This window comes from Schistocerca gregaria, chromosome 2 (assembly GCF_023897955.1).
Source record: "Schistocerca gregaria isolate iqSchGreg1 chromosome 2, iqSchGreg1.2, whole genome shotgun sequence".
NCBI classification, from domain to species: domain Eukaryota; kingdom Metazoa; phylum Arthropoda; class Insecta; order Orthoptera; family Acrididae; genus Schistocerca; species Schistocerca gregaria.
This window is the reverse complement of record NC_064921.1, coordinates 804,231,375-804,250,968: the sequence shown is the minus strand read 5'-3', so window position 1 is coordinate 804,250,968 and position 19,594 is coordinate 804,231,375. Positions and strand designations below refer to the sequence as shown.

The 19,594-nt window shown below is 40.1% G+C and overlaps 1 long non-coding RNA gene across 1 annotated transcript; it reads left to right on the top strand.

Annotated features, from left to right (window-relative positions):
- The first annotated feature begins 376 nt into the window (after positions 1-376).
- LOC126335091 (uncharacterized) lies at positions 377-19,054 on the top strand. Its single transcript, XR_007564815.1, has 4 exons — positions 377-453; positions 8,792-9,004; positions 11,209-11,369; positions 18,366-19,054. It is a non-coding gene; the product is annotated as an uncharacterized LOC126335091 (long non-coding RNA).
- Positions 19,055-19,594: the final 540 nt, after the last annotated feature.

The following is a 19,594-nucleotide window of genomic DNA, read 5'->3' as shown; positions in this document are numbered from 1 at the left end:
TTGTGGTCGTCGCGTGTGTTATGTATGTAGAACGGCGGAAGTCCGTAGCGGTTACTCGACACAACCCATGAACATCCTCACTGCAGCACGGCTGCGCTCGCACTGGACGACTGCCGGCTAGAGGCGCTGGAGGGGGGGTCTGCGAGGGAGTAGCCAGGGGGGGGGGGTAGGGGTAGCGATGGGGGAGGGGGGCGGCCGTCCCCCCCACCCACGTACCAGCGGACCGCAGCGGGCAGGAGGCCAACGAAAACACGAGCACGCCTGCTTCCGCTCGCCGAGACAAGTTGCATTCACTACGTACTACGTGCACAACGCTGGTCACTGAAACGGCTACTGTTCTCGAAATTAATTTGTACTTGAGGCTGCAGAGGACGTACCGGGAGATACGAAGTTGCAACGTTGACGAAACAAATTCTGACTGCTCGAGCCAACCCAGTACGAGGCACTATAAAGGTGGGAAAATTCGTTCTTCTTTGGAAACTATACTCCGTTCATCGTAAGAATAAACCTGATGTAAACAAACACAAACAGGATGATTGGTCAGAAGCCGTAGCACACGTACACTGGTGTAGTTACGCTCTTGGAAGTAGGTCCTACTTATGTTCTAGACATATTGTTGTTGTTGTTGTCTTCAGTCCTGAGACTGGTTTGACGCAGCTTTCTGTGCTACTCTATCCTGTGCAAGCTTCTTTATCTCCCACCTACATCCTAATCTGCTTAGTGTATTCATCTCTTGGTGTCCCTCTACGATTTTTACCCTCCACGCTGCCCTCCAATCCTAAATTTGTGATTCCTTGATGCCTCAGAACATGTCCTACCAACCGGTCCCTTCTTCTTGTCAAGTTGAGCCACAAACTCCTCCCCAATTCTATTCAACACCTCCTCATTAGTTATGTGATCTAGCCATATAATCTTCAGCATTCTTCTGTAGCACCACATTTCGAAAGCTTCTATTCTCTTCTTGTCAAAACTATTTATCGTCCATGTTTCACTTCCATACATGGCTACACTCCATACAAATACTTTCAGAAACGTCTTCCTGACCCTTAAATCAATACTCGATGTTGACAAATTTCTCTTCTTCAGAAACGCTTTCCTTGCCATTGCGAGTCTACATTTTATATCCTCTTCTGCTTCGACCATCATAAGTTATTTTGCTCCCCAAATAGCAAAACTCCTTTACTACTTTAAGTGTCTCATTTTCTAATCTAATTCCTTCAGCATCACCCGACTTAATTCGACTACATTCCATTATCCTTGTTTTGCTTTTGTTGATGTTCATCTTATATCCTCCTTTCAAGACACTGTCCATTCCGTTCAACTGCTCTTCCAAGTCCTTTGCTGTCTCTGACAGAATTACAATGTCATCGGCGAACCTCAACGTTTTCATTTCTTCTCCATGGGCTTCAATACCTACTCCGATTTTTTCTTTTGTTTCCTTTACTGCTTGCTCATTATACAGATTGAATAACATCGGGGACAGGCTACAACCCTGTCTCACTCCCTTCCCAACCGCTGCTTCCCTTTCATGCCCATCGACTCTTATAACTGCCATCTGGTTTCTGTACAAATTGTAAATAGCCTTTCGCTCCCTGTATTTTACCCCTCCCACCTTTAGAATTTGAAAGAGAGTATTCCAGTCAACGTTGTCAAAAGCTTTCTCTAAATCTACGAATGTTAGAAACGTAGTTTTGCCCTTACTTAATCTATTTTCTAAGATAAGTCGTAATGTCAGTATTGCCTCGCGTGTTCCAACATTTCTGCGAATTATTATATTCTTCTTGAAGTCTGAGGGTATTTCGCATGTCTCATACATCTTGCTCACCAGATGGTAGAGTTTTGTCAGGACTGGCTCTCCCAATGCTATCAGTAGTTCTAACGGAATGTTGTGTACTCCCGGGGCCTTGTTTCGACTCAGGTCTTTCAGTGCTCTGTCAAACTCTTCACACAGTATCGTATCTCCCATTTCATCTTCATCTACATCCTCTTCCATTTCCATAATATTGTCCTCAAGTACATCGCCCTTGTATAGACCCTCTATATACTCCTTCCACCTTTCTGCTTTCCCTTCTTTGCTTAGAACTGGGAAGTAGGTCCTACATATGTTTTAGACATATTAACCCTCCAACGGTAAGGTTGGGGTTGGATCCGACCCCAGCGAGTCTGTTTTGCTTGTAACTCCCCACTCCCTTTTCTGGTCCCAGCTACCCTACCAGCCAGTCGTCCCGAGAACGCCGAGGAGGCCACGTCAGTCTGGTGAGTGACCTGGAGCCACCCTCTCTATCCCAAACCTACATTACCCGCGCTCGGGTGGATCCGAAGCCAGCCTGCTGTTTACGTCACACTTATTAGTTCTTTTTGTGGTGAGGATTCAACCCCATATTGATGTTTATATTACATCTAAGTTTTGTTTTCTCTTCTAGTATCTTACTAAAATGGCGCATCAACTCCTTAGGATCCTGATGAGATATACGAGTTTCTCCGGCAGGAGGCTGAGTCAGAGGATGGCGACAGTGTCGATGCAGAAAACTGTTCAGAAATTGAGGATGATGTATTATCTAATACTGATGACGAGGATGATGTATTTCATTGTGCGACAGGAGCAGTCGAGTTTGATAATTCTCAGTCAGATGTAGATGAAAGAGAAATTTTGAGCTAGGTAAAGACTTAGAGACAATATGGACCAAGAAACCAATCCATTCAAAATTTTCTAGGACACCAGCGTCAAATATTATTGCTAATCTCCCTGGTCCACGTGGGGAAGCAAGGGGGATCACTTGTGAATTGGAAATATTTTTATTATTTATAGATTCGAAAATTATAGAAAAAATTGTTTTGTACACAAATACTGAAATAGAGAAATCTAGGCAAAAGTACAATACGGTCCAGTGGTTTCATTTACCAGCAGAGAGCGTTGAAATAAAAGGGTTGATGGGCCTTCTCTTCATGAGTGGTGTCTTAAAAAATTCTATGCTCAGTGTACATGAGATGTTCTCAGCAACTTATGGACCTCCGGTGTTTCGTTGCACTATTCTTCTTCTAGAAAACCTCCGCTTCGATGATAAAGCCACCAGAGAGGCCAGAAAAATCAACGACAAATTTGCGGCTTTCAGAGAAGTGTGGGACATGTGTGAATCTAACAGTGAAAAAAATTATAGTCCATCTGAATATGTCACAGTAGATGAGACTCTACTGTTTTCGGGGTGCCTGTCCAATCAAAACGTATATCCCATCGAAACCCAACAAAAATGGGTTTAAAAATAATGTCACTATGCGACACAAGGACATTCTATTTTTTGCGTGGCATTCCATACACTGGCAAGAACAACAGAATAAAGAGGAGACCTGGAGATTTGCCTTTACCTGCCCAGTATGTTTTGCGCCTTGCGGAATCTATCAGGGGTTCTAATAGAAACATTACAGCGGACAATTGGTGCTCCTCACTGGAGGTGACTGACGGCCTCCTCCAAAAGAAACTCACATTTGTAGGTACATTGAGGAGGAACAAACAGAAAATACCACCATCAATGTTGCTTTCCGCTCCAGTAGGCTCTTCAACATTTATGTATCAGAACGACAAAACTTTGCTGTCATTTACCTCAAAGAAAAATAAAAAAATGTTTTACTGATATCGTCTATGCACTTCTCTGGAGAGATAAACGAAAAACCAAATAAACCTGAAATTGTGGAGTTCTACAGTCTAACTAAAGGAGGGGTCGATGTATTAGATATGCTTTGCCACAGCAGGACCACAAAAAGAAAATCGAGAAGATGGCCCATACGGTACTTTTATGCTATTTTAGACATCGCTGTTATAAATAGTTTTATCATTAACATTAAGCAATAGCAAAATGGACAGCTTTTCAAATCACGCGAGAATATCATTTCTCAAAAATCTTGCGCTCTCTTTGACAAAACCTCTTATGGAAAAGAGGTCGAATAACACACATCTTCCCCGTGAGTTCCGTTCGTCTATTGGAAAACTTTTAGAAAAAGAACCAATCGAATTAGATAAGCCTACCCAAGCACAGCCACTAAAGAAAAGAAGATGTGATTTTTGTGACAGATTAAAAGATAGGAAGGGGAATGCTCTTTGTAGTAAGTGTAATCGTTCTGTATGTGAGGAGCATAAAGTTATTATATGCCCTGGCTGTAAAGAAACTGAGATGTGATAAATTGTGCCAAATATATATTTTCAGGGCTGTATGTGATCGTTTCCAGTATAACATTATACATTTATTATTTGTTCCTATTACATTATGTGTACAAAGACATTTATTATTGAGAACTTTATATTTCAAAACTGCTGACACTATAATTATTTTCTACAATTAGTCAGAGATGTTTCTCATTTAGTTCCTATCTTTAGAATTTCTAAAGCACCCAAGTTCCTAGTTGATGACTGAATCTGATGATTTTTACTATGTTTTCAATAATTTTATGGAGAATATTTCTATTAAGCCCCCCCATGAACCATGGACCTTGCCGTTGGTGGGGAGGCTTGCGTGCCTCAGCGATACAGATGGCCGTACCGTAGGTGCAACCACAACGGAGGGGTATCTGTTGAGAGGCCAGACAAACGTGTGGTTCCTGAAGAGGGGCAGCAGCCTTTTCAGTAGTTGCAGGGGCAACAGTCTGGATGATTGACTGATCTGGCCTTGCAACATTAACCAAAACGGCCTTGCTGTGCTGGTACTGCGAACGGCTGAAAGCAAGGGGAAACTACAGCCGTAATTTTTCCCGAGGACATGCAGCTTTACTGTATGATTAAATGATGATGGCATCCTCTTGGGTAAAATATTCCGGAGGTAAAATAGTCCCCCATTCGGATCTCCGGGCGGGGACTACTCAGGAGGATGTCGTTGTCAGGAGAAAGAAAACTGGCGTTCTTCGGATCGGAGCGTGGAATGTCAGATCCCTTAATCGGGCAGGTAGGTTAGAAAATTTAAAAAGGGAAATGGATAGGTTAAAGTTAGATATAGTGGAAATTAGTGAAGTTCGGTGGCAGGAGGAACAAGACTTCTGGTCAGGTGACTACAGGGTTATAAACACAAAATCAAATAGGGGTAATGCAGGAGTAGGTTTAATAATGAATAGGAAAATAGGAATGCGGGTAAGCTACTACAAACAGCATAGTGAACGCATTATTGTGGCCAAGATAGATACGAAGCCCACACCTACTACAGTAGTACAAGTTTATATGCCAACTAGCTCTGCAGATGATGAAGAAATTGAAGAAATGTACGATGAAATAAAAGAAATTATTCAGATAGTGAAGGGAGACGAAAATTTAATAGTAATGGGTGACTGGAATTCGAGTGTAGGAAAAGGGAGAGAAGGAAACATAGTAGGTGAATATGGATTGGGGCTAAGAAATGAAAGAGGAAGCCGCCTAGTAGAATTTTGCACAGAGCACAACTTAATCATAGCTAACACTTGGTTTAAGAATCATGAAAGAAGGTTGTATACGTGGAAGAACCCTGGAGATACTAAAAGGTATCAGATAGATTATATAATGGTAAAACAGAGATTTAGGAACCAGGTTTTAAGTTGTAAGACATTTCCAGCGGCAGATGTGGACTCTGACCACAATCTATTGGTTATGACCTGTAGATTAAAACTGAAGAAACTGCAAAAATGTGGGAAATTAAGGAGATGGGACCTGGATAAACTGAAAGAAGCAGAGGTTGTACAGAGTTTCAGAGAGAGCATAAGGGAACAATTGACAGGAATAGGGGAAAGAAATACAGTAGAAGAAGAATGGGTAGCTCTGAGGGATGTAGTAGTGAAGGCAGCAGAGGATAAAGTAGGTACAAAGACGAGGGCTGCTAGAAATCCTTGGGTAACAGAAGAAATATTGAATTTAATTGATGAAAGGAGAAAATATAAAAATGCAGTAAATGAAGCAGGCAAAAAGGAATACAAACGTCTCAAAAATGAGATCGACAGGAAGTGCAAAATGGCTAAACAGGGATGGCTAGAGGACAAATGTAAGGATGTAGAAGCTTATCTCACTAGGGGTAAGATAGATACTGCCTACAGGAAAATTAAAGAGACCTTTGGAGAGAAGAGAACCACGTGTATGAATATCAAGAGCTCAGATGGCAGCCCAGTTCCAAGCAAAGAAGGGAAGGCAGAAAGGTGGAAGGAGTATATAGAAGGTTTATACAAGGGCGATGTACTTGAGGACAATATTATGGAAATAGAAGAGGATGTAGATGAAGACGAAATGGGAGATATGATACTGCGTGAAGAGTTTGACAGAGCACTGAAAGACCTGAGTCGAAACAAGGCCCCCGGAGTAGACAACATTCCATTAGAACTACTGACGGCCTTGGGAGAGCCAATCATGACAAAACTCTACCAGCTGGTGAGCAAGATGTATGAGACAGGCGAAATACCCTCAGACTTCAAGAAGAATATAATAATTCCAATCCCAAAGAAAGCAGGTGCTGACAGATGTGAAAATTACCGAACTATCAGTTTAATAAGCCACGGCTGCAAAATACTAACGCGAATTCTTTACAGACGAATGGAAAAACTGGTAGATGCAGACCTCGGGGAGGATCAGTTTGGATTCCGTAGAAATGTTGGAACACGTGAGGCAATACTGACCTTACGACTTATCTTAGAAGAAAGATTAAGAAAAGGCAAACCTACGTTTCTAGCATTTGTAGACTTAGAGAAAGCTTTTGACAATGTTGACTGGAATACTCTTTTTCAAATTCTAAAGGTGGCAGGGGTAAAATACAGGGAGCGAAAGGCTATTTATAATTTGTACAGAAACCAGATGGCAGTAATAAGAGTCGAGGGGCATGAAAGGGAAGCAGTGGTTGGGAAAGGAGTGAGACAGGGTTGTAGCCTCTCCCCGATGTTATTCAATCTGTATATTGAGCAAGCAGTAAAGGAAACAAAAGAAAAATTTGGCGTAGGTATTAAAATTCATGGAGACGAAGTAAAAACTTTGAGGTTCGCCGATGACATTGTAATTCTGTCAGAGACGGCAAAGGACTTGGAAGAGCAGTTGAACGGAATGGACAGTGTCTTGAAAGGAGGATATAAGATGAACATTAACAAAAGCAAAACGAGGATAATGGAATGTAGTCAAATTAAATCGGGTGATGCTGAGGGAATTAGATTAGGAAATGAGACACTTAAAGTAGTAAAGGAGTTTTGCTATTTAGGAAGTAAAATAACTGATGATGGTCGAAGTAGAGAGGATATAAAATGTAGACTGGCAATGGCAAGGAAAGCGTTTCTGAAGAAGAGAAATTTGTTAACATCGAATATAGATTTATGTATCAGGAAGTCGTTTCTGAAAGTATTTGTTTGGAGTGTAGCCATGTATGGAAGTGAAACATGGACGATAACTAGTTTGGACAAGAAGAGAATAGAAGCTTTCGAAATGTGGTGCTACAGAAGAATACTGAAGATAAGGTGGATAGATCACGTAACTAATGAGGAGGTATTGAATAGGATTGGGGAGAAGAGAAGTTTGTGGCACAACTTGACTAGAAGAAGGGATCGGTTGGTAGGACATGTTTTGAGGCATCAAGGGATCACAAATTTAGCATTGGAGGGCAGCGTGGAGGGTAAAAATCGTAGAGGGAGACCGAGAGATGAGTACACTAAGCAGATTCAGAAGGATGTAGGTTGCAGTAGGTACTGGGAGATGAAGCAGCTTGCACAGGATAGAGTAGCATGGAGAGCTGCATCAAACCAGTCTCAGTACTGAAGACAACAACAACAACAATTTCTATTAAGGTATTTTTTTGCAACCAAGTTTCTATTTTTTTCCAAAGTACTTTATATTCTTACTTATTGACTATAAAAATGAAAAAAAATGTTGCTATAACAAATATTATATGTGTTTAATTGATGATAAAACTTTTTCCCATTATTCATTTTTTATTTTACCCCGAAAAATCGATATTTGGAGGGTGGGGTCTGATCCAACCCCACCTTACCGTTTATGTCAGGAAACTTCACCATACCGTTAGAGGGTTACTAAGTTACGTTGAATGAAACTTTAAGATATTCAAATGTATTAACAGCCATCAAAGTTTTTCTTAATTACGCTTTGGTTATGTAATTTTTATTTCAAAAATCGTGTATAGTCACAGCCTCTGCACTGTTGTGCTCTGATTGTCACGCTGGTAATACGCAGTATGAAAATGGCCGAGGCTACTTCCTGTTCCGTAGTGAAACACACGTGTGGAACACGGTTAAAAAGGGCCGAGAAGTAGGTTGTTCTTAACGTTTCTCATAATTTTACTGGCACAATCGGCTTTGAAGTTTTCCGAGGGCCTATATTAGATACAGTCGAACCGAAAATGCAGTTAGTATGCAGCGCAATCGGTAATGTAATAGCATGATGACTTAGTGCAGCACTTGGCTCGCTAGTTTCAAATCACGTCTGAGTCAATTTTCTTTCTCGTACAATTTGACCTACATCTCGTAATTGTAAAATTCATCATCATTTTTTATGAATAAAGCAAGTCTTCTTGTTTTTAATTACTTATTGCGTGCGAAATTCCTGTTTTCATTTCAAATATTAATTCTCAACTATCGATATTTTATGAATGATTGTCAACAAAGGATGCTTAAATTAAGAAAACATAACAATTTAATTTTTAAAGCATAAATCAAAAACTAAATACTCCTTATGTGGACTGTGTTCATTGTTTTATACCATAAATGTGTCGTAGAAACATGGAAAGCAATCATTTTCACAGGATCGAGCACTCCATACAAATGCTGCATTTTTACAATTGCCTCTATACCATTACAGTATGAACCCAACACAACTGACCAGGAGCCAAGTTAAGGTATTTGGCCCGTGAAATAACGAGGCTGTTTAGCTGCCAGACGTACTTGAGTTGGCACGTCATAAAAGACGAGGAGAAAATGCGGCGCCTGGGTGGCTTCGTGGATTCTGTTCTTGATCGACTCATTGTCAACGTATCAGATAACAGTTCCTTCTCGGAGTCGGCTAAGGAAGGAGGTAAGAGACTACCAGGCCACTGACTGTAATTAATACCTTCCGTGTCTTCAGTATTCATAGTACGGTGAAATCCCTGGAGTATGCTTTTGCATGACACACAGTTCAATGAGAAAAGTTACGCTGTTTATAAATTAGGAATTTCCGACACACTTGTTTGTAATTGTAATACTATGTCAAGTGAGAACGCCGGCCGCGGTGGCCGTGCGGTTCTGGCGCTGCAGTCCGGAACCGCGAGGCTGCTACGGTCGCAGGTTCGAATCCTGCCTCGGGCATGGGTGTGTGTGTGATGTCCTTAGGTTAGTTAGGTTTAAGTAGTTCTAAGTTCTAGGGGACTTATGACCTAAGATGTTGAGTCCCATAGTGCTCAGAGCCATTTGAGCCAAGTGAGAACGAGACATTTTATGCTTTCCGTCTGGCCACCTAGGAAAAGCGCGGTAGTGCCGAAGTTTTGCTGAATATTATTTCATTCTCTTTAAAAATTAAATGATATTCAAAACGATGTTATTTCTTTGCCCGTCTCTTTTTACGTCTGAACTGCAACTGTTCACATCATTGGATGCTAGATGGATCGCTGGTTGTGCTATCCAAGTCCAATGCTAGAAATTCTTCTACGGAGTAGGAGGAGTTATCAAGGAGAAACCTTTCCAATTTGTTTTCAAATTTTACTTTGCTGTCTGTCAGACGTTTTATTTTACCTGAAGGTTATCAAGAATTTTAGTTGCAGCACTGTGCACTGCTTTTTGTGCTAGAGACGACCATTATGTGGGGTAATGAATGTCATTCTTCCTTCTGGTACAGTAATTATGTATATCATTGTTCCTTTTGAACTGCAGCGGATTATTTACCTTAAACTTCATGAGGGAATACATAACTTTTGAAGCAGTAATCAGTATGTCCAACTCTTTGATGATCATGGGTGAGCACAACATATTATTCTTACAGCACGTTTTTGAGCAATGAAATCTTTCTTGAAGATGAGTTACCCGAGAACATTATTACAAATGCCACCGTGGGATGAAAATATTCAAAATATGTCAGCTTACTGATTTGTCTCTCTCAACGATTTTAAATGATTCTAAGTGTAAATGTGGCTGAACTGAGTTGTTTTGAGAGTTCCAAAATGTTATTTTTCAGTTTTAAAGTCTCAGCAATATAGAATTTTAAAGTTTCCTCCGTATTTATTATTTCCTCACCATGAGTTACACGCCTAGAAGTGCAGAACTGAATGTGATGTATCTTCCAGAATGAGATTTTCACTCTGCAGCGGAGTGTGCGCTGATATGAAACTTCCCGGCAGATTAAAACTGTGTGCCCGACCGAGACTCGAACTCGGGACCTTTGCCTTTCGCGGGCAAGTGCTCTACCATCTGAGCTACCGAAGCACGACTCACGCACGGTCCTCACAGCTTTACTTCTGCCAGTATCTCGTCTCCTACCTTCCAAACTTTACACAAGCTCTCCTGCGAACCTTGCAGAACTAGCACTCCAGAAAGAAAGGATACTGCGGAGACATGGCTTAGCCACAGCCTGGGGGATGTTTGCAGAATGAGATTTTCACTCTGCAGCGGAGTGTGCGCTGATATGAAACTTCCTGGCAGATTAAAACTGTGTGTCCGACCGAGACTCGAACTCGGGACCTTTGCGGGCAAGTGCTCTACCATCTGAGCTACCGAAGCACGTATGTATCTTATTAAAATTGGGACCATTCGCATAAAACCAGTCAATGATACTTTTAAGAACGCTGTTTACCATTTCTTCAGTTTCTTTATGTATGTTTGGATTGATAGCAATACTAGCGTCATCTGAAAAACGAACTAATTTTGGTTGTTGTATATTACACAGAAGATCGTTTACATATATGAGGAACAATAGTGGACTTGAGACTGAGCCTTGGGGAACCCCATACATCTTTTCTTCTCAATCATACTGTTCCCGGGCTACAGTGATAGAATCACTAAGAACAACTTTCTGCATTATTTTTGTCAGCTATGGCATTATCCATTAGTTGGCCATTCCATCACTTCCATTGTTTCTTTTTGGAACATGTTCATTTGTACTCATTCAACATTGCTTTTTATCTAACTGTGTGCTGTATGGATTTTAGACAAATTTCCACAAAAAATAATCGAGTACGCATACACATCACTTCTGCTTGATAAATGAATTACCTAATGAAGAAGTGTTGGTATCTTCCGTTTCCTTAGTTGAATTTGCTCTCAGCTAGCATCACACTGCTTGGGTGATGCGACAGGCCAGTGACTGCAAGCCAGACAAAGAGAAGCCAGGGACACCTGAGTGGATGTATGGATTACAGAACCTGTTTACAACCCAGCGCGGACAGCCCCAGTCGTCATTCACGTTCGAGGTGAGCTCGTAGTTGTAGCGAGTGCAATGTCTTGGTTTTCACTTCGTTTGAAGAAAGTGATATTATTATTGTGTGGGCATTACTGGCAAGAAATAACAGGAAGTAAACTATCAATAGTTTTCATCAATAATTTTCTTTTACAATTTGCGAGTGTGTAAATTGACTACGCAACAAAGTGTCATTCTGTGTGAGATGTAAAAATTTGTTTAGCAAATTAACAACATTTTATGCAGGATATAAGATTCTGCATACTAAAATTAGGTTTGTATCAGCAACGGCGGTAACTACTTTAATACTCTGAGGTGACAGAAATCATGGGATAGCGACATGGTCTTATGCAGAAGGCTCTAGTATCGGTTACACAAGGTATAAAAGGGCGGTGCATTGGCGGAATTGTCTTCGTATTCAGCTGATTTATGTTAAAAGGATTCCAACATGATTATGGCTGCACGATGGGAAGCAACAGACTTCGAACGCGGAATGGAGCTAGACGCAAGGGGCGTTCCATTTCGAGAATCGTTAGGGAATTCAATAATCCGAGATTCCAAATTTTAGGCGTTACCTCTCACCACGGACAACGCAGTAGCCGACGGTCTTCACTTAACGACCGAGAGCAGCGTCTTTTGAGTAGAGTTGTCAGTGCTAACAGACAAGCAAAACCGCAGAAATAAATGTGGGGCGTACGACGAACGTATCCGTCAGCACAGTGCGACGCAATTTGACGTTAATCGGCTATGGCTGCAGACGACTGAAGCGGGTGCCTTTACTAACAGCACGACATTGCCTACAGCCAGCGTCCCTTCTGGACTGGTGACCATGTCGGTTGAACTCTAGACGACTGGGAAACAATGGCCTGCCCAAATGAGTTCTGATTTCAGTTGATAAGTGCTGATGGTAGGTTTCGAGTGTGGTGCAGACCTCACGAAGATATCTACCGGAATTGTCAACAAGGCACTGTTCAAGCTGGGGGTAGCTCCATAATGATGTGTGTTGTGTTTACTTGAATGGACTGGGTCCCTTGGTCCAACTGAACCGATCACTGACTGGTTATGTTCGAGTACTTGCAGCCATTCATGGACTTCACGTTTCGAAATAGCGGTTCATGGCAGTAGGCCACAGCTGTTCGCAGTTGGTTTGAAAAACGTTCTGGACAGAGCGAATGAATGATTTGGCCATCCCGAACCTCCGACATGACTCCCATGGAGCACTTATGGGACATAATGGAGAGGTCCGTTTGTGCACAAAGTTCTGCACCGTCAACACTTTCGCAGTCATGGATGGCTGTAGAGGAAGCGTGGCTCATATGAAAGAGATTAACAAGTTGTGCTGACTCTGTTGCCACCATCAACAAAGAAACTGGTACAGATATATCACTTTATTTCAAGATACCTTAAATGAGCTTCTTCATGACTCAACTTCTTTGCCACCAGTCTTAGTGTTATAGAAACAACAGCTGCCAGACAAAGTCAAAGAACTCGTACAGTTTCCTCTTGCCAGAAAATTACGACACAAAGATCTCGTACAACTAGCCTTAACAAATATTGCAAATACAACTGAAAAACGCAGAGAACCTCATATGAAGGCACAAGACAGGAAATTCCACGTAGGGCAAAAAGTGCTAGTTAAATCTCATCCGACATCAAGAAAATGCAAGTCTCTTAGTCAGATATTCTTTCTTCTCTACAATGGAGCCCACAGAATTGAAAGAATAGTGCACAAGAAGCAACTGAGGTTGAAACACTGTGTGCATTGAAATCCAGAGGAGTGCAGCACATATCACACATAAGGCGATTTGATGAGTAAATACTGTTGACGATATGTGATACTGAAGATAGTGATACATATGTAATTTTATGTTATTCATTAGGCATGCAGTGAACTACTAAGTTGGTATATGATAAACATGGATATTGACAGTGTTGTATAACATTCCATGAAGTATGCAAATTTGCCAATTTGTGAAGACTGAGCAGAGAACAAGTGTTGTACTGGAAAAGTATTGAATTTTTATGAGATATGTCATTTGTGCATTGAAGCGACTGGCGTTATATTTTGAAGACGCTGTATGACGAAGTTTGATGAGTAGCATGATACATGCTGATGATAAGAGGCAATGATGAATAGGGATTTGTTGTAGGCTTTGTTTTCTGTTGACACATGTTGTTGGAAGAATGGTACGTTTAATAGGTTGAATGGTACAACGTAATTTACACATACTGTATGAAAATTTTTGCTTGAATACCTGAAAGAGTTGATGTATGAGATAGTAAAATGTTTGATGGAATATGGTTTGCCACTTTGCTACTTAGTTGTTTTTACTGACCATTTGTACCACATTTATTTTCATGACACTTTGTGTGGATGACAGCAGTATTTCTTACAAATTTTCTTTAGATACTTTTCTGAACTTAAAAATAGTTTGACCACTTTGTACTTATCTTCAGTCTTTTCTGTTCACCAGACCTCTTGAAAGTTCATGGTGAGAAATTTTACTGAAAATGTTTGCATTCTGAAAGATCTTTGGGAGAGAATTACTCAAAAACTACGAGAAATGAGATAGGAAATATGTCACAAAGAAAAAAGAGCAAAATTCTAATGATTACTAACAGTTTTTTTCAGCCAACACTTTTAACTTACTACATAACACATATTTAGTACAAGCAGTACATGGTACACCAGTCTAAGTAAGCTAGCGTAGATAATCGTATATTCTTGTTTTATGTTTCAATGTCACCCTTCTTCACTTGACAGGGAGATTAATTCATGTTGGTATGCAATACATTTTGCACTGGTTACACGATTTTTTACTGGGATGAGGTTTGACAGCTTACTTGTCTATGATTTTGCATTCCCCTTGTTTCTTGAGTGCAATAGCGTTAGTGATGAAATTTCTTTCAGATATGTTGCATTGTTTGGTTGATGCTTCTTTTGCTCGTAGTTAGATGCTTTGTTTTTTCTGTATTGTGTGAATGAGTGTGTTTTGTACTATAATTTAGTGACATCTCCCTACTTTAAGTAATAGATATAAGATACAAACTCATGAGTTAGCAATAAGTTACCAGGGGTGTAAGTTAAGACAATGGTTACCATGAGTGAGAAAATTAGAGTTAAGGAAATGATTTAAAGTGATGTTGCAAGATGCAAGTTTTGATGAAAGGTTTTATATAAAGTGCTGATCTGAGAAGTCCCCAGTTGAGAAAGGTTTTGAATTTATAGTTTTAATACCATAGATATCCTGAAATTTAGGTATTAATTTGAGTAATATTGAAGGCATGATTTGAGTTCTATGGAGGTTATATGATTGAAACATGAAATTTTAGGAAAATGTAAGTGATGAATAATAGATTTTGGAAGTAGATTATGGGAGATTTAAGATGTTGAAGCATGGAAATAATTTGAGGAATTTTTGAAGTGTAGGTGAGAATTACATATTTGATGCATGCATGGGGATGTTTGACAATTTTGGGTGAACATAACTTGTTTGCATGAATCCAAGGCAGATATCTGAAATTTTAAAGTAGTGATTATTTTGGTGGGAAAGAATATATATTTCTAGTGACAGGTTTTTTTTTGCTTTTCATGATTTGAACATAAAGATGCACATTTCTAATATATCTTAAATTTTTTTCTGAACATACATGAATTCGTTTTTATTACACTACCATGTTTCTTATTTTGTGGATTTCTTATTAATGTCTTGTGTGATTTACCTGCGTATATAATATGTCATACCTTTTGCTTTATCATGAACAGTTTATTCTGAATGTTTAAATTTTGATTATTATCTGTGTATTGTGTAAGTGTATGTGTCATGTTTTATGTAATTTTTTGCATGTGTTTATGTAATCCTTTTTTGTGGACGTAATTCCGTGTCATGTAAAAAGATTGTATATTATTTTCATACTTTGTAATATTTTTGTAAGTGCCAAAGATCAAACAATTAGTGCACACTTTTCTCAGATTAGGTGCAACTTTCGGTTTTGTTAGAGAATGAAGGATTGTGTCGTTATCTACACCGTGATTTTTTGTGCAGTACTTAGTTTTTTCTTCAATTTGTGACATTACCAGGCAGGAGACAATGTTTGCTTGTTAGCCAAAAACCTCAATCGTTACTGCAAGAGACAGTTTTCAATGACCGTAGGAATTTATATTGGACAATATGTTAAGTTCCAGAATGAGATTTTCACTCTGCAGCGGAGTTTGCGCTGATATGAAACTTCCCGGCAGATTAAAACTGTGTGCCCGCCGACACTCCAACTCGGGACCTTTGCCTTTCGTGGGCAAGTGCTCTACCATCTGAGCTACCGAAGCACGACTCACGCCCGGTACTCGTAGCTTTACGTCTCCTACCTTCCAAACTTTACAAAAGCTCTCCTGCGAACCTTGCAGAACTAGCACTCCTGAAAGAAAGGATACTGCGGAGACATGGCTTAGCCACAGCCTGGGGGAGAGGAGACGAGATACTGGCAGAAGTAAAGCTGTGAGTACCGGGCGTGAGTCGTGATTCGGTAGCTCAGATGGTAGAGCACTTTACCGCGAAAGACAAAGGTCCCGAGTTCGAGTCTCGGTCAGGCGCACAGTTTTAATCTGCTAGGAAGTTTCAATATGTTAATTTGTCAGGGAAGATATTATTTTGCTTAGCGAAGGACTTTTTGTAACATTCCTGATCTTGAAACTTCACCACTGCAAACAACATTGGTCACGGTAAGCAGAAGACAACGTTCTAGGCTGGTCGCTTCGTCAGATGTCAGCTATGTGTCTCTGTAAGAAGAGTTTCCGTTGGTCGCTTTCCCAGACTCCGCTTGAAGATCATTTTTTGCTGATCATTTCGATGAACTCCAACCCTCATTGGTCATTCTACTGCAATATTGGTGATGTTAATTCATGAGTGGTCTTCGAGAAACTGAAATATCAGCATAATATATAAATGTAGTGATGCTCAGTGACTGAAGCAAATCACGCACTATTAAGATGTTAGATGTGTTAGCAATGTATATGGACTGCAATGATATTTTCGTGTGACGATTAAGTATTTCATTTGTGTGCCTAATCAGAACTTGGCAATACCCGTGCACAGACTTTTAAAGAAAAACCACAGATTCAATTGCTTTATGTACAAGTTTCCAGTTTATATGTTTTGTAAAATTTTTTTATATTTATTGCGTCGAATTTTCGTAGTTTTGACATTGTAAGCCAACATAAAAGCGTACGAAAATGTTATCAAATGAGATGTGGGATTATGAAAGGTGGACATACATAGGTGGACTAGACATTTATTTGCGGATAGTCTCAGAATGAGTGGGAATTTCATGTTACAATAGCGGAGCAGTCGCATGTGACATCTGTGGAATAGTTGACTTACAGCAGTGACAGTGGTATCTCTGGACTTGTGTATCGTTGGCTCAGTTGTAGAGCGCAGAGTATTGAACATGGAGTAAGCTGGAAGAACTTTTAGCGTAGTGCATATTGTTGGAGTATGATTTTGCTGAAGAAAATTGTTAGGAAGTATTAATCTGATGGAAGGACGCAGCTTTTATGGAACAGAGAGAATGGATTTGCATTATGGATATGTTTTTAAGGTAATAATTTTTGCTGGCGCTTACTGATAATGTTAGCGATTCTTTCAATGGAACAGTCCACCTCCTCCCCCCCCCCCTCCCCTCAGTTTAGGTCATTTCAGCCCAATTCATTTCAATTTGCATGATTGTTAAAGCATTGCCCTGTAAGACTTTTGTAAAGTGTTCGGTTTTTTGTGAGTTTTATGTTGTTGTGAGATAAGAGTTTGAAATGCAGCATTATCATTATTCTAAAGGGATTAGTATTTTCATATCAAGTAAGACGTTTTTTTAGTGTGAGAAAATCATCCTAATCTTTCTCCCAGCAGTTTAGTTTTAGTTTACCATATTTCAGCTGGTGCGATTTCTTCATGCTGTGCCATTAGTGCTGATTATGGTGTAATTTTTCAGGTGAGATTCTTTTCATACTTTGTTGAATCTTTCGTTTCTCATCTCACGTTTCCATTGCACAAATTCTAGGCATTTTCTTGGTAATTCAGATTTTTAGTCGGCCAGTGTTACTACGTAATTTCAGTGTTTCAATTGTTTTGGGGCAATATATAGTTTGATTTTGGTAATGGTTTTTGAATAATAGTTTCATTTAATTTCCTGCACAGTGAACGCCAGTTAGTGTTGTCTTTATGTAAATGTGTACACTGAGACACCCTGTTTCGCAGCAGTAATTTCAGTTCAATCTTTTTATAGCAGAGGACAGTACACTCAGTTTTGAATAAAAGCCAAGCAAACATGCTCTTGAACGAACGAACGATCGAGTCAAGGCAAATAGCTTTCATAATATGTAATGAATGATGCTTTCGAATTTTCTCCGTCTTCGTATTAGGCTCTGAATATTTGATGTTGACTGCTCAACACTCCGCAATTTTTATCCTGTCAGCCTTGCTAAGCAATATTTTTTTTTTCTTTACATTCCATTCCAGGAACGAGACCGGCCAAGACCGAGGTGAATGGTGAACAACGATTCCTTAGAATTCCACAGTCCGTCCTTTCACTTTAGCGAACAGTTTCTCTGGACCCCTTCATCGTGAACCATCCACCTCTAATGTACTTCTCGGCTAACATCAAACAGAGGGGAAGGTAACATGAAGTACATCCAGAGAAACTGTAAGACGAGTGTGAAAGTTTTCTTTACACATTAACGAAAACTCAAAAAAAGGCCAAAAACAGCTTATTCGACGTGAACAGTTGTACCAGTGCATTCAGAGCTCTTGGTGTAGTGCTTTAGTCGGATTAATACCCCTTTTTGGCTTTTTTCCCCTTTTTTCGAAACAGGCTTCTTTAAAATATTTGTGATGCGAAATGCCCATGTTTAATTTTCATGCAAGATAGTAAGGGACAAAATTTAATGTAACGCAATACACATAATTGAATGAAAGTGTGGAGTTAATTGTCCTCATAACAATATGTTTCGTCATGTTTTCAGATGAAATGAGTGAGTCGGCATGGTGGCTCAGCATGTTCGGTCAAGGGAATGCCCAACCTCCGAGAGAGAGAGAGAGAGATAAAAAAAAAGAAGACGAGTTGAACTGCTCAGTGGTGGAGTTTGAGAGGCGCCTAGCAACAACTGCATAGAAGTGCTGTAGATTGATGGCAAAGAAACAGATAGCTAGAAAAAAGAAAACTGGTTAGCATCGCTGCCTGTGGATGATGGGGTTCTGGGTTCAGTTACTAATCGGCTCAGAGACTATTCTTGCTAGGAGTTGGGTATTTGTGTTTCTGTAATCATTTCATCTGCTTGTTATTGACATGCAAATTGCCGAAGTGGCATCAAATACAAAGACTTGCTCCATTTAGTGTAGTGTGAAGAGTAAGGTCCCGCAGTAAAGTTGGTACCTGACGGCAGAACCACAAGCTAAGGCCAAACACTGCCAGACACCAGCCGTGAATGGGAGACGTGAACGAAGACCCGCCCTGAGGACGTTCTGTACACCGCCGCTGCTGGAAGTCTGATTACGTCAGAGTGCACTGCTGCTCGCCGACTCTTTGATAGCCTGGTCTAACAGCAGCATCAACATAGCTCACATATAGGAGTGTTAGTGTCATTAGTCAGAACTGTGTATCAAAGTTAATACTTAAATACAATATGATATGTGACTGTCACTCTGTACTGTTCAGAGCAATAAACAGTTTTCACTTTCTTCTGCAACAGTACTAAAAATATATTGTCATTCATGTTGACATGAATTTCATCCAAGTTAAGTATTCGGTATTAAAGAGTTTTACTAAAATGAGCTAATATTCTTTACTTGTGTTGTACTATCTGCCAGGGCTCCTCCAGAAGCAAAACTGTTGACCTGTCACTAGGTTTGCTACGAAATAACACCTAAACGGATGTGTTTGGTGTACCGCTAGTTACAGCAGCATATGATTTGTGTATTGTACCTAATACAAAGTATTTAGCCATGTATGAGCCTCCACGTGTACTATCGCTAAACAACGTTGTTCAGTTTCAGGCTCAGCAGATTGAATGACTGCTGCTCGGTGCTCAACAGATGACTAACTAAGTGTGGAAACAAGCAGTACCACACCCAAGTTTCACCAGTTTCACAGCAGATGCTGCAGAACTGTTTTTCCAAAACCTGTCTCATAACTGACATAAAACCGGAGCTGAAAATACCAGTCGAATCAGAACAATTAATCCCCACTGATAAC